Source organism: Cryptomeria japonica, unplaced genomic scaffold, assembly GCF_030272615.1.
Source record: "Cryptomeria japonica unplaced genomic scaffold, Sugi_1.0 HiC_scaffold_754, whole genome shotgun sequence".
Taxonomy (NCBI): Eukaryota; Viridiplantae; Streptophyta; class Pinopsida; order Cupressales; family Cupressaceae; genus Cryptomeria; species Cryptomeria japonica.
This window is the reverse complement of record NW_026729523.1, coordinates 25828-40076: the sequence shown is the minus strand read 5'-3', so window position 1 is coordinate 40076 and position 14249 is coordinate 25828.

Here is a 14249-nt window from a genome sequence, read left to right as displayed (position 1 = left end):
AATATTTTGGTGTTGGTTTGCAGGGAGGCTCCAAGATCGAAGAGATTGAATTGACCCTAGGCGGGCATCTCTATGTGACCGCCTAAACTGAAGAAGTGAAAATCACTTGCAGTAGACAAAGAAGATGGGATCAAGTTCTAAAACATTGGATTTGGTGGTTTGACACCTTACCCCACCTTGAAAAAGAGTTTATTTAGTCGGAGGAATAATACAAGGGGTACTTGCTTTATAAATTAGGCCTAATTGGCTTAATTAGGTCTGGAAGGACAGTAAGGATATAAACCTTTCAAACTTGGGGTTAGAGTCTATCTTTTGGGGAATTGTGTAACTTGAAAAAGGGTATGCTATTCTTCCCTTATTTTGTCTTGTCCTTTGAAATTTTGTTAAGTTTTGTGTGGAGAACTCAATGGGTAGGGCTACTAGTCAACCGATAGGGCTACTAGACAAATAGGACAGTTGTGAGACAAGTACCCCCTAACACATTTGACAGTCAGATCTTATGGATGTTTTATGTTGGTTGGACCACCAATAGACAAAAACTAGTAGGTTTTCATCCCACCGGTACCAGAAGATTGTCTACCATTCACACAAGGGTAGAGTGTTTTCATCCCATAGGTATCGGAAGATACTAATCCTTTATGGATCCAGTCACACAAATTGCTATGTGGGTTCAGAACTTGATAGGTGTGTTGTTTGCCACATTTAAAAAACAAAGCAACTTGGTTTGGACATAGTAGTTATGGGTGAGAGAAGGATATCACCTAGTTTGTTGTCTGACTCTGCATCAAATGGTCATATTTTAGAGTTATTATTTCTAAAAGGTGGAATTTTAAATTTTAAAATTAGATATTGGATTGTGCATAAGTTCTAGTCTATTTGATGGGACCATAGATGTGATATAGTCTAAGATATAAAATATACTAATACTAGAGTCAATGTTTGTCCAAATTGGGAAGCTAGTATATATGAATGCTAGATTCAATATTGATATCTATGAGTGCATAAAAAATTCCAAGATAGATAGCCACATCGTGCATCAATAACATCCACATAAAATTAGATAAATTAGAAGGAAAATTGTATATTATACAATTTAATTCCTTATTAAAAAAATCAAGCTAATGTGCAAAACACTTATGAAGGGCACTTATTCTCATCATTGACTAATAGGGGAGAATTGTTTTACTTCTTTTATTGAACATTGTTGTAACAATCTTATGGAAGGAGAAATTATCCTCATAAATTTAGAGTAGGGAAAAATTATTATTTTTCTTTCGTTGAATTTGGTTACATTCTTATATGGTAGTCTCATGTACCTACTTAACTAATTTTGTTTCTTAAGCCTTAGCTACATAGGTTATCCCATGTAAATGTTGAATCTATAATGCTAGAGCTACTACAATTTGGAGATCAAAGGGAGGTTTTGAAATCAAGGGCCCTAAAATTATGTAGCTAGTGCATATTAAAAAATATGTCACATGGTTGGATACAATTCATTTCCTTTTTTTTCTAGAAACTCATTCAAATTTTACATCCATTTTTTCGTAATTAACATTTAAATAAATACCTATATACATGAAAAAGGAGACTATATTAAAAGTTTTAAATTTTATCCACAATGATAATATATTTCTTCTTGATGAAAGTTATAACATAATTTCTAAACTTAAAATAATAGAAGTTGAAATAAAGAACGCTATAGAATAAGAGCAACAATCATTAGAAAACCAATAAGAAAAGAACATGTCAATTTTTTTTTTCAACAAGCAAGTCTGTCTGATATTTGTTAGCCTTATCTAAATTTACATGTTCTATTATTTTATGTTTGTTGAAAAGTATTTTATATATTGTAAACAGTTTGTTTTAATAGTTGTATGTCATATTCTTTACCATGGATTTGTTTAATTATGGTGGATTTAGGTGTAGATTGAATTGGTCAATCACACATTTACGAAAACAAAAATGAACAATTCACCATTTGTGGGGATTCATCGGAAAGACTCATCAAACAAACATAAATAAATAAATAACGTAGAGAGATCTACAATACCGTGGATGGTGACTCGGCTTGCTTCAGAATATTTAAAACCATCGCAATCATCACCATTGCTCTGAAACTCTATATTATTGAGCAAATGGGGATCATCTTCTGGATAGTCTACCGTGAAATAGTGAGCTTCCCCAGTTTAGCTATGCTCCAACATATCTGCTTATTTCAGTTGCATAATCCTGCTTTTCAATAATAAATGTGTCATCAATATCTAGTGGCTGCTGATTAAAATATTGCGTAGAATTTGAAACCTGCTTGTTGAGGCAGTGCATGCTAGTTCTGATTCGAATAAAATGAATTGAGCATTTGATCTTCTTGAGGAGACCATGGACCTTTCTTTAGTCCAATTTTATCACACCAGGGAGCTTGTTTTGTTTGGCACTTTACACGCTTGATTTGAATTTAAATGAGCACATGCAACTGTTAAATTCCCAGTCACACAGTCGAAGTTGCTAGAAATTTACGGGCAACACAATTAATAAAATTTTCATATTTGTCATTTTGAAAGGAATAAGTCCACCTTTTTTTAATTTGACTGGATAATGTGGACTGATTCACAGTGCTACTGCTGACTGTTCCACAGCAAATTGCACATGCTAGGTAAAACCTGTCTTTCTTAATTATTAATTTATTTGTAGTATAGATTTTATTTTGTTAGTCCCTTATTCTTTATATTGCATTTATGTTATATCATAATTACTAATGATTGCACCTCAGTGTGCAATGTGTATGTCGAAGTGGTGTGGAATGTTAGGAATAAATTTGGTTAATTTTTTTACATGCATTTGTGTACAAGTGATAGCTTCAAATAAACTATGTCTGCACTTATAGGGATCCAAACATAAACTAAATAAAATCTTTGAATTCATAAGACAGTCATGCTCAATTACCAACAAGGTCATGTTATGTTTGCAATAGGGAGAGGGGGCAAGAGAGGTATAGAGAGAGAGGTAAATATGGAGAAAGATAAAGAGAGAGAGAAAAGATAGAGCTAGAGAAGGAGAGGGATATTGAGAGAAGGAGATGACGAGATAAAGAGAGGAGAGAGGGATAGATAAAGATGGAAGAGATAAATATCTAGAGAGAGAGAGATATAGAAATATAGGGGTAAAGAGAGATCGAGAGATAATGAAGTAAGATATAGAGAGAAATGGAAGAACAAATACATAGGAATATAGAGAGAAGATGAGAGAAAGAGGGAGAGATAGAGATATATGTGAAGAGAAAGAGGGGGAGATAGGGATATATGTGTAGAGAGAGAGAGAGAGAGAGAGAGAGAGAGAGAGAGAGAGAGAGAGAGAGAAGAGGGATAAAGAAAGAGATAGGTAGAGGATGAAGAGAAGTTGAGGGAAGAGGGAGGGAGATATAGGTATAAGAGGTAGAGAGAAGAGGTACATATGAGAGGGAAGGAGATAGGTAAAGAGGGAGAGAGGGAGATAAATGGAGGTGGGGGAGAGGAATAGATGTCTCAATTTATAGAGGGGTGGAGAAAGAGAGGGGAGATATAAATGGAGCGCGAAATAGAGAGGGATGGAAGATAGAGAGATAGGGAGAGATACATAAAAAAATATATGAAGAGAGAGAGAGAGAGAGAGAGAGAGAGAGAGAGAGAGAGAGAGAGAGAGAGAGAGAGAGACATCTTTATACCTTTATCTCTCTCTTTATAAAGCTATGTTTCTCATTATCTCTAATATAATATATAGTATGTAATTAATATTTTAATATAAAGATTGAGAGAGGTCGACTGAGAAAGGGCTACATTGAGGGAGAAAAAGATAGAGGTATGAATATTAAATAGAACAGAAAAGGAATAAGAGAGAGGAAGACAAAGAGGGAGGGAGAGAGCTAGAGAGGGGCAAAGAATTGGGGATAGAAAAGGTGGAGGGAGAGAGAGGGAAACTAGAGAATGGGAAAGATATATATATATATATATATATATATAGAGAGAGAGAGAGAGAGAGAGAGAGAGAGAGAGAGAGAGAGAGAACACTAAGAAGTAGAGAGGTAGAGAAATAATTAAAGATGGAGAGATAGAGAGAAACAAAAAGTGGAGAGAAAGAAAGAAAATATAGATAGTGATACATGTAGAAATAAATGAAAGAGAGAAGAGGAAAGAGGGCGAGAGACATGAATTGAAAATGAGAGATAGCACAAAATGGATAGATAGACAGGGGGAGGAAGGGCAAGAGAAAGGGGAAAACATAAAGAGGAAGAGAGATAGAGGGACAAGAGAGAGAGAATTTATTAAATAGAGAGAGAGAGAGATAAGTGGAATGAGAGATTGGTGTGGAAAGACATGAAAAAAAGAGAGAGAAATAGAAAGCTTGTTTTCCAAATCAATGATTGAGAAATGAGAAGAAGAGTGCAAAATGATGAAAATATAATTGTCAACAACATTTTAGTTTTTATGTTATTATTTTAGCTATGACCTATAAAACAATAGAATTTGGAAGGGAGGGATAAGGAGTCCAAAAGAGGATGAGGGAGGGGAATGGTAGAGAGATAGAGAGATAGAAGAAGGTGTAGACATTATTGTTGCTCTCAAAAATCTGTTGGCATACCATATTGGATACAATTCATCAAAATGGTATAATAACATATTTTCATTTGCTAGAGTTGACCAAGTAAATGACAAGTGTGTGGCTTTGAGATACGTTCATTTTACCCATTACTGCACAGTTGGTACCTGGAAAAACCCTATAGGTGATCTAGTATTGGAGGAATTCAAAACAAATGTTTATCTGAGGCCCTTTTTACTTCCAGGCTACTCTTGGGCTGCCATTTCCAATGGCTACACCTAAGTTGACTACAACCTTTTTGATAATAACAAGGCAATTCTTTCCCTTCCTTCGCCATAGTCCCAAGATCTTCTGAATGTAACATTGAATCTACTGATAATACAATTAGTGAAGCTTCAGTAAGAATGGGCCACGACTATATTTCGAGCCCATGCTTCTTCATCTTTGTCAATAGTGTCAAGATTCTCACCTGTTTAGAAAATAGGCTGGGTAAACTGTCCCATCTGGCCTCTTGTACAAAGTAGCAGACGTTCTCTACAAAAGCTAAATCTAGGTAAGCTCTACAAAATTCTTTGTGAATGCTCTTTAAGCAAATCTGGCACTGGTCTTTTTAATGCCCAAGGTGGTTTTTACTACAAGCAACTAAACAAGATGACACTACTGTTGAGAATGAAATTGAAATAATTATTCTCGTGTTTCTTTGTTCACTGTTTGATCGGCTAGATTTGGTGTACAATCACTGATTTGCCTCAAGTTTATAGTCACTTATTCTTAAAAGAACAACCACTAAATTTAAAACAATAGAATGATAGAATGTGTGGAAAAGACATACTTCAAGCCAAACCAATTTCTCTCATAAGGAATGCGTTCAGCATAATAATACTTAAAAAATATGATTTATCAATTATGTTTATAATTATGTCATAGAAAGTATGAGGGATTGAAAGTGTGTACATAAAATCCACCCTTTTCTTATAAGAATAAGAATAAATATAAAATAAAAGTATAATGATATGATAATATAATAATGATTTAATTTTAATAATTTTCTTTCTTTTATAAAGAGTTTAATAGAAATATAAAATAATTAAGAACAAGAATATATTAATATACAATTGGGATATCTGTAAACCTATTGTTAAGATTAAGCATACTAGACCAAATGTTGCTTGTGTTGCACCTCCTAGAGGGTGGATCAAAATTAATGTTGATGGGGTAGCTAAAGGGAATCCTGGGCTGGTAGGTTATGGTGGAGTTGCATGTGATCATAATGGTAGGCTTGTCTCAGTAGTGGCACTCCCACTCGGTAATCAGACAAACCACTTTGCTGAGGCAGTTGCAGCTTACATTGGGCTTCAACTTGTTGTTCGTGGATGCCATAAGAAAGTATGTCTTGAAAGTGATTCACTTAATATCATTAATTTTCTGACTAAGCAGACGCCTCCTACTTGGACAATCAAACATTTAATCTAGGACTACCTCGTTATGATCACCAAGTTGGATGAAATTTGAATAATTGATGTTTTTTGGGAAGGTAATCAACTTGTGGACTACGTGGCCAATTTAGGTGTGATGTATGAGGAAATCAAATGGTGGACGATAGGGAAAAATTTCCCAATACACTTGTGTGAGCTGACACGAAGGGATGTGGAAGATATTGTATACTCCCAAAGGCCAAATATTAATGATGCTATCCTGTCACAAGAGTAAAGCCACTTCTTCTAATAAGTGAATCAACACAATGCTAGGGCTTGTAGATTGTTCTTGGTCTCCTGGTTTGGGTTTAGGATTAATATTGTGAACCTCAAAATTTGCAAGGGCAATTCAATCATGGGGGCAAAAAAAAACAGACCAGAGTCATCCTCATGCCAAAAATGGGAACAAAATAAGGAAATGTGGACTGAAATTATGGATGGTGGTCTTGCACCATACCTCAAAAAACTACATGGTCAAGATCCTAGAGCGATGGAAGGGTTTGTGAAGGGTTGGAACAATGACATTCTCAGTGCTTATGTATCTGAATTCAGTTAATGAGGCATTTATAGCTGAAATTAATGGTTTGCAAATGGAAAGGAAAAAGTTTTACAAAGAGAAGAAGGTGACAGAGGAAGCCCTATCTATATTTTTTGACAAGCAGAGTGAAAGGGATAGAGTGAGGAAAACAACCGATGGGGGATACAACAAAAAAGACCTATTGAGTCTCTAGGAAGAGATGATTATGAGATACATAACCTTGGATGGCTTCTTTGTCGGTACTTTTTCATATCATCTCACTATTTTAAATCACTTTAGACATGATAGGAAATTTTATTTTTTGTTTTATTTACTTTCTTCTTTTGAGCATAGTCTTTTGAATTATTCTAAAAACAATGACAACCCTATTCTTCATGAGGGGTTGATTCTCCTTATCATGGAATATGCCAAATTGAATGAGGTCAAGCCATCCCCTATCCACAAAATTGAAAACAATTCTGAACCCTCAACTAGCCCTGATGTGCATGTGGTTTCAGGCACCAAAGTTGAAGAGGGGTCAAGCAAAATGGCCATGGATTAGTGAGACCTTAATGTGCTAGATGATGACCTAGAATACTGGCCTTTGGAGGAATAGGGACCCCTCTAGAAGGCTACTCTCCATACCAATAGTAGCTAGAAAAAATAAACCTCACCCTAGACTAGCGATCGAAAAGTACAAAACCCCTCCTTCCAAACCCCAGGCAATGGGGCATAATAGCTCTAAAAATAAAAAGGTGGGGAAAATGGTGGAGACAAAAGGCAAAGGGGAAGATGAGATTAAATTGGATACTCCTCTCAATGTGGACTAGGTGGACCCTGGATATTGTAAAAGTGATGAAGCGGATATTGATATGCTTCTAGTAAACTTGATCACAAGTTAGGAAAAGTACTTCCGATGGGTGATTAGTGAAATTCTGTTCATCAAAAATGGTATAAAATCTATTAGGGTGGTTGCAAGAAGTTGAGTCCCATTTTTGGGCAGAAAGTGGAAGTGTTTTCCCTATTTTTCCAATTTTCTGTCTATTGATGTCAAAATTTAAGGAACTTAGAGATTGAATCTCAATTAACTCTAGTGATAGAAAATGTAGTGCTCAGAGTCTTCTTTACAAATATTTAATTTATTTCAATACCCACATGGTAGAAATCACTTTTTAGTAGGCATGTTTAAAAAACCACTTTTTCAAAATGCCTATTTTAGGACCACACCACACATGTGTACGACCACCATTTTTTGATGCAAATAAATGAATTTTTGCAAATCCTTCTAGGAAAAGATACCTAAGACACCAAATATTGATGAGAATATTTTTCTTATTTTTTTTATTAATTTTTAATTGAATATAAAGTACATTTTCAAAACATCAAGTGTACGACCACCATAATTTGATAAAAATTTAATATTTTTAATATTTATTTTATCTTCAAAAGAATTGTATGTAGATTGATGTCATATAATTTTTTTTTCTAAAAATCTAAAAACAAAAAAGTTATTAAAGTCTTGCTGAACCTCAGTATTTTAGGTTTAGGTACCAGTTTTGATTAATAAATAGTGCCAAAATAGTAAAAATAATCTTATCACTATGAAATTTACATTTTTTAAATCATGACATTGAGAACTCTAATGGGTTTTCATTTCATCAAAAAAATCAATCAGGAAGGCCCTCAAAAAATTAGGGCAAAGCAGAAATCTGATATTCTTTTGCCTTAGCCATTTTTTTGGAGGTCCAAGCATAGGCTTGGTCCCACCAAGCCTAACCAAAAGAAAAAACCAAGGCATAGGTTTTTTTCCCACTCCATCTTTTATGAAACATGCCCATTCATTATTTGAAATTTAAAAAACATGCACCCGTTTCGCTTTGTACCATTGAAAGAGAAACTATCGCCCATTTTTCAGAAACATGTGCCCAATTTGAAAATGGGTGCCCGTTTTATTCAAATAATGGGCGCTCATTTCTGAAATATCCGTTGGACAAAAAATCGGCCCACAAGGATAGATTTCAATGATTGAATCATTATTCAATCATTGTCTGACTGGTTCGATCTGCAAAAGGAATATTTTGTTAAAAAATTCTCTTTTCTTGTCTTGTTATTGATTTGACAAGGAGATCCATTTGAATTCAAACTTTGGTGTAGCTATGGGATCAAATCAATGCATAAAGAGGCAAAGGAAGGTTTTGACAGCTGAAGACATTGCAACAAATAGAGACGAGGCAAAACATCAATGAGAAAGAAGAGCAAGAATTAAAGAATTGAACAATGTTGGAGCTTCAAGTTTAGCAATCATTTCAAAAGAGGAGAACATCGAGGACACCATAAAGGTTGAAGAGGGAAAGACAATAGAACCAAATTCAGGTCCATCTTCTAATCCATTATTGGATACAGGTATGTCTTCACAACCCCATGTTTATTCTCATGAACAAATTGGTGATTTAGTAGAAGCAAGTTACTCATTAAATGAATTTGATTTTATTCATGAAACTAGAGTTATAAAAAATATTGCAAATCAAACCTCAATTGAAAATAAAACCCCAAATGAAAGTAAAACTCAAATTAAAACTGAAATTGAAACCCCAATTGAAATTGAAAATCAACCAGCAATTAAAATCAATAATGTAGATGTAGACATGGAAACACCAAATGAAAAAGAAACATGTTTGAATGATAATGAAATGAATGAATATTTTCAAATTAAAAGTGATGCGCTAGAAAATCTTCTTGGCTTGGTTTCATGGAGATAGATTAGGACACATGCAAATAGATTGCTTAAACAATATTTTTATAATAAGAAATTTGGGTTTCAATGTCAATTAATGTTACAACTAATCAAAATGACTAAAATGCGAAAAGTGATGAAGAAGTTAGGCATTTATGTCAAACCCAAGAAGAAGGATGAGTCTTTAAAACAATTTGTATCAACTATTGCAAGTGCCTTTGATGCAATCAAAAAGAAAGGTCGTTCTAAAGATAGGAATGCGACACGAAGAGCAATAACAATAGCTTTAGTAAATAAAATAACTTCTGATAAAAGAATGATGACTAACATAACTGGATATCTTAATATTCATTGTAAAACTTTGACAAGAGCTATAAAGAGAAGAGTTAACTTTGAAAGTGATTTGGCAAACAATTTGTGGACTTTTAGTGGTAGACTCCCAAGGTCTGATATGAAACTTACTGGTGAAGTCAAAACTTTGATTCAAATTTTTTGGCATGATAATACAAGAGTATCACCTAATGCTAGAGATGTTCTTAAATTAAGAGTTGGGTCAAAAATTTGTGATCCACATAAAAGGCACCTTTTGGACACAACTCAAACTGAATTGTGCAAAAACAAATTGGATGATAAGGTGTTAACTATTAGCATTAGTCAAGGGTCATTTGAAAAGTGTGAACCTTGGTATGTTCAGATTAACAAGGAAAGAGTCACATGTTGTTGCAAAACTCTCATTCAATTTCGTTACCATTATGATGTATTTCGATGTATACATGTTACCATGCATAGTAATTAAATGTTGCAAGAACATGGTATAAATATACCACCTCAAATTATAAATGAGTTTATATCAAGTTTGTTTTGCAACCCACCTAATAAGAAATATTTTCTTTTCAATGCATGTATTTTTGGTGTATGTGATTTATGTGGAAATCTTGCATTGTTGGATGAATGTTTGCATGAAAATATTTCAATTGATTCTAGACAACAATTAGTTGATGTAAAAAGATTTAAAACTGTTGAGTATACATTGAAGGATGGAAAGGTTGGAAGACGGTGCGATCTAATTACTAAAAAAGTTAGTGTTCATGCATTTATGAATGAATTTATGAGTAAGATCGTACCTAAATATGTTAAACACTCTCAAAATGCTAGATGGCTTGATGGCCAATTTCGTATATCTAAGAATACATTTCTTGTTGGTAGTATACTTTCAGTCGTTGACTTTGCAGAGAACTACATGCTTGCACCAGAGGATGAGGTCCAATCACAATATTATAACTCAGTGCAAGTAGCAATTTTTGTTCATATTGTCCATAGGCATTCACCTAATAGTACAAAAGAGGATCGTAAAATTTTGAGAGAGTACCATTTCTATATGAGTGATGATAAATTACACTCATCAAAGTTTGTCTGGTATTGCTTCAAGAACTTTTATGAGAATATGAGAGAGAGAGAAATTCAAATGACACAACATCTAATATGGTCAAATAATTGATCAAGGCAATTCAAGAATGCTAGAATGTTTTATTGGTTGAGTAGGGTACACAAGAAAACTAATATCCAACACATGTGGAGTTTTTTTGAAGCTGGACACAGGAAAGGAGAACATGATGGTGCTAGTCAATGTGTTAAGAGAGCCCTTTGCAGAGAACAACTCAAATTCGAGGAAAAATCTAAATTTAAAAATGCAAGTGCAATTGTGGATTGGTGTAGTGCAACTTTAGGGTGAACTCACAATACTGGTTCCCAGTTTTTGATCAACTTTGACACTTAGATGAACATTTTGAAAAAAAAAATTCACTTTCTGACACCTATAACTTATAAACTGTTAAGAATTTGAAGATGATATAAACTAGTGATTTGTAACATCTTGTTTATAGATTCTAAATATATTTTTTTCAATTTTTTTTGAATAAAATTTTAATGATTTTTCCATCTCCCTGAAAAAGTAGTTTTTTTATAGTAAACAACATTTTTTAAGAGTGATGTGCATCCCAAAATGCATAACTTTTTTTATATAAATGATAAAAAAATAATTCTTTTGAATTTTGGATTCTAACATCAATACTTAGGGCATGCAATTGGTTTGATAGTGATATGCTGGATATTTTTCATTTTATTAAGTTTTGAAGTCCGACTAATTATAATTTAGATATAGGTATACATTTACACACATAACTTGTTTTATATATATCAAAATTCAATTTTTTAATTTTTTTTAGAAAGAAGATGTCAATACCTAGTGCATGGATATTTAAAAAAAAAAATTGATTTAGTTTACTATTTTACCCAAAGCATTGAACAAAGAAGTTCATGTTTCAATGAAAAACTTACATTCATAAGAAATAAAATAAAAATATATTAATGAAATTAAATATATTAAAAATTATAATATTAGGAAAGCTTATAATAAGGACTAAATACTTATAAATGAATTCATTTGACCCCCCAAAAGCTAATGTAAAATTGGTTTTTTATCAACATTTGATAGATGCAAAGGAGACTCCATTGTATGTATGATTTAGAAGTAGAGAGGTTCTATCAAATAAATTTTGATTTAAGAGCCTTTGATCTAACTCTCTTCAATTAATTACTTCAAATGAGACCTCTTAAAGATTAAATCATTATATTTTCTAAAAAATGTATGATTTCAACAAAAATAGGATGTAACAAAAAATGGGAACCAACATTATGAGTTCACCCTTTATCTACAGGATCAAGTCAAAACTATAAAATCAGATGTCTCTTCTGGCTAGTTGAAGAGGAGAATATCCTTCCAAGATATGATTGTGATACAATCAATGGGTCAACTAGATGGCATTCATTTAAGAGTTCTAATTCTAACACTTGGACTATATGGACTAGGGAGCTTGCATGTTTTTGTCAATTTTGTGCTGCAGGCAAATGTAAAGAATGTAAGAATATAGAATGGGTTGAAGAATGACAACATAAATCCTTAACACCTAGTGAGACACAATATCAAGATGTTAGAAGAAATGAAGACCCAGATCATGCATTTGCATCAGAAGATTATGATCATGTTTCAAACTACATACAACCTGGTAATTTAATTCAATTTTCTCTTTACAACTTTAAATTATATTATTTATGTATTGTCATATAATTTATGTTTGTATTTGAATTATAAATTCTTACAGGTTTTATTTCTACATATATTTAAATTTATTTTCTAGGACATGTGTATTCTATTGTTGCACCTTATGATAATGATGAGAAAACTTAGTATTGGCTTTCTAGATGTGTAGAACCTGAGAAAAAGTTGATATGTTATCAAGTAGATGATGATGGTTTTCAGTATCCAGTTGGGTTTGTTGCGGTCGTTGGCACATGGCTATGCAAATAACTAACAAGAAGGAATGGATTACCATCTTTTGAAGACTACCAATCAGAAAAGAATATTATACACTATTCTCATTTGGTGGTGGCAACAAACATCAAATTAGAAAGATGCAAAGGGAGACCTGGTAATAATGTATTATGGACACTTTTAATGGAAGAGCATGGTAGAATTATAAACACAATGCAAAAGAGAGAGCATACAAATGGTACATTAGGTTGAATCGAATTTATGCATGTAAGTTTGTGTTAATTGTGTGAACTTTTTATATGTAACTTTCTATATGTATATATGTCTTCTTTATTCTTATATCTAGCTAATTAATTTGGTGTTCAGGTGTCAAGTACAACTTTATGATGCTCAACTCTATGTAGAAGTTACAATTGATTTTTAATTCAATATAAATAAGTTTCAATGTTTACATAAATATGTACATATCCTAGTCTAATATAGTTCACATAAAACCAATTGATCTTGTCAATTATATGAACAAATAAATACTATTAATTGATCGAATTATTTATATTTAATGTTTAAATTTGTAGAAGTTACAATTGATGTTTAATTCATCTTGTAAATTACATGAATAAATAAGTAGATCATAATGAATGATAACAAGTCTATGTTATAAGTCCACCATAACAACTCATGATATACAATCACATAACAAGTCCTACTACAAATAACAGAACAAATCCATGTTATAAGTCCATCATAACAACTCATGATATATAATGACATAACAAGTCCTAATAACGTAATAACATTTCCTAATAAAATAATAACAAGGAAATGACATAATAACAAGTCTAAATAACATAATAACAAGTCTTGAAAACATAACAAGTGTCATTATATAAAGTCCATAATATAATAACATAACAAGTTCTAACTATATAATATAAGAGCTCTCATGCATCTAATCTGTAGTCCTCTTCACTCCATGTGAAGATGAATAAGATGCATCATATTGTTGAATGTGCTCCTAAGATTCACCATCCTGTGTGTCTACAATATCAGTGCCTGCGCCCTCCTGTACATTATTAAAAGATAACATGAGAATACTATGTGTGTTTAATTCAAATGACTTGCATAATTCACTTATAAAGTAATTAAATAATGAACATTTAAAATTTTACCATATGACTGTGCTAAGTAATGCCCTCAGTGGTATGAGGAGGTCCACTCTAGTGAACAATAAAAGAGGTTGCAGTCAACTCCTATACTAAAAAACATTACATCAATTTTGATAATCCTATTAAATACAGGTACACAATAGACAAATTAGAATTTATTTTTTTAATCATGATCTCAAATGACAATGTCGATGGTTGATTTGGCTCAATCCCATAGCCATACCAAGAGAGATAGTGGTGTCAACCTAAACAACATATATAAAGCATGAATCAAACTTTTATATACATAAATTATAAAGTATATAAAGACTACAAGTTTATGGAAGAAAAGCATACATATGGTGTCTGGTGTGTAGCCAAAGTCACTGATGGGTCATGACGTACATGTGATGCATCATCACACAACCTAGAAGCCTACAATTGAAAAAATAGGCATGAATTAGAGTTGTACATGAAT